Raw genomic sequence first — 2,910 nt, 5'->3', positions numbered from 1 at the left:
TAGTCTCTGTCGGTGTTCGGCACATAAGAATGCCTTCATCGATCCACAAAAAGAGAAGGAAGAAAGGTTTGAATCACCCATGCTAGCCTCTGTTGAGAACAGCTTTGGCGACTCCCTCCTTCGGGAACCATCGAGATATTCAATAAGTTCCCGAAGATGAACATTGGTGAGCTTTGTCCTCTAGCCGATCTCCTGCTTCTTATACTTCCACGGGCTGGGATGAAATGCTGTGGATTTGGGATGCAACCCTCCTCAGCGTCGTGTTTCTTGACAGTTGCATCCCGTTCTTCAGGTGATCCTCCTTAATGTCCAGTCGTATCTTGGGGCAACTGTGCTGTGGAAGAGCTGCTTCAGATCGTCATACACTTTGATGGACACAGATGGATCGTTTGGGTAGGCAATACTCTCTTGAAAATTGGAGTTTTTGCTGGTGCCAAAGCAGACCTGCAGCTATTAAGGCCTGCACATGTTTTGCATATATTTGTCTTAGGAATGCGTTCATCTGGTCCATTAGTCGACTAGAACAACTAGTGAAACAATTTCAGGCGACAAAAACGACACAGCAGAAACTCTAAACTTCATTTGGTAGTCATTTTAATTTGATGCACTGCAAATATGTAATTGGAAACGCGTAAAAAGGAGAGAGGGAATTCTAAACCCTGCAACATTCAAGTAAGGAAACAAGAATCAGAGTTGCAACAAGGGCAGCACAGAGCAATCAACGACAGCAATGCCCTCCAGGATAGGTTCCTATCCACATTAAGTAACCGATTCTTGTCCTTCACATCATGCTTCGATTGGAGCAATTCGAAAACCGAAACCACAAAGAACTAACACACCAAGAAAGCTCGGTAGGTATTTATACAGCTCAGGAACTTCCCAGGAAAGTGTACCGTCTAAGAAAACCGCTGGCTTAGTGTACTCTCGGGCTATTCATCGAACTGTCAAAGACCGTTTTATTCGAAAGCATATTGACATAACATAAGTCATTTATCTGCTCATGTAAGTAACGACCTCATCTGGGAACATTCAATCTGTGAAGGCCATTCAGATAATCCGTAATTGTTCTCTGATCTAAGCATAGATTGGCAAAAATAGATCGATGAGTGTTGTAACGCAATATTTGAGACGAACTCCAATCTTTTCCCATTTTTGAAAACTAATGAATCTATCAACAACTTATGACCCTTCGACTTGAGCTAATGACAAGTTCCTAATCATGCGTCCCGTCCTTCGTCAGAAAAACAAATTGCAGAGCCAACTTCTCCAAAATTCTTATGATATGCTGTAAGAGTCGATAATCTATCAAAATCCATTGGAAGAGAGACAGAGTTCAATGCCATTTCACTGGGACAAAGACTAGAGCATGCACGCACGAGCGCACACATGAGAGAGAGAGAGAGAGAGAGAGAAGTTGAGATTATCTTCGAACAGCAAGTTGACGACGCACTTCATCTGAGCACCCACAGGCGCTTTGCGTATAGCTTAAAATGGTGAAAAACACCCACATGTGCCGGGTAATGATCTAGCATTACTTTTACTGGATGTATGGAGTTCTCCTTTCACAGCCATATATAAAAGCAATACACAATGCAATCGCATGTCTGTGCTAAAACAGAGAAGAGATCTAACATGTTATGGGGCTATATCGCCCGCCCACTAATGGCCACACCATCTTTTATTTTGCTTCTCCAATTGGGTTTTGCGAACCCTTTTCAGTGGACATCCTTCCTTTGGGCGCAAAGAACATTTATGGCAGCATCTGAGTATATTGTAACAGCTTAACTTCAGCATGGAATGTCAGTTCAAATTTTTTGGTTGGCAATAACTGGGAGTTTGTAGCTCTTTGAGTAATATGAACTTTATTTGATATTTCACATCACAAGTTTGGATATCTAGGATTTCATTTCATGCTGATATGTCTTAACATCATCCTGGATATCCATTTTGTACTTGTTTCCTGATCTCCTCCTACAGTTGGTTTGTTCCTTGCAGCCAGAGAGCGTAATTTCATTGTTTCACAACATGCTTCCGCTGAGCAACACTTTTTGTGAGCTCCTCTCCCCCATACCGGCTCGGGCACGAATTGCAAATGGTTAAATGTAAACTCGAGACATTATTCACAACATGCCTAGAGTTTTAGGCTTCATTTGTTTCACGGAAACTGTGATGTTTTTGGAAAATTATTTTTCGGAAAATCATTTTCCAAGAAAATGACCATATTTTCTAGCGTTTGGCTGATACTTAAAAATGAATGGGAAAACGATTTCCGCCGTTTGGCAAAAAATTAATTTTCATAAAAAAAATTATTAAATGTCAATAATACATGTCATGAATTTTTCACTGGGTTGAAGGCAAAAGCACGAAATTGGGATCATCCTGTCGTGAATAATTCCTGCGAAACTTCATGGAAGCGAAACAGGGAAGGAAAGGACATCCTCAAAACTGTACAACCATGGCGAGCAGCGATTTGCCCGCAAAGCTCTCTTACATTTTCCTTTAATCCCCAATCTATGGACAGAATTGAATGAATCTTTTTGCCTCTTGTATTCACTACCAAAAATTTTCCCTTCGATTTTTTACACGCATTACACAGCCAAATCTCCCTCTCTCTCAATCATGTTGCTCGTTCGCCAAGATCAGAAGGGCATGATGTGGGTTGTCTTGGTATCGTAGCTAGACAACCATGGGGGCCTGGAGCTCCCCTTACGGTCCTAAGCAGATCCCCCGCCATCTGCCTCAACGGAGCCTGGAAGCGAGCCTTGATGTTGCCGGCCTCGACGGAGGCCAAGCCGGATTCGGCGACGTCGAGGCTTCACTTGGGCCGGTTCGCTTGGGCCGGCAAGGCCAAGCCTCGCCTGTGGCCAGTGACCACGAAATTAAAGAAGAAAGAAGAAGAAGAAAAAAAAG

Source organism: Rhodamnia argentea, chromosome 4, assembly GCF_020921035.1.
Source record: "Rhodamnia argentea isolate NSW1041297 chromosome 4, ASM2092103v1, whole genome shotgun sequence".
In the NCBI taxonomy this organism is placed as follows: Eukaryota; Viridiplantae; Streptophyta; class Magnoliopsida; order Myrtales; family Myrtaceae; genus Rhodamnia; species Rhodamnia argentea.
This window is presented reverse-complemented; position numbering follows the sequence as displayed.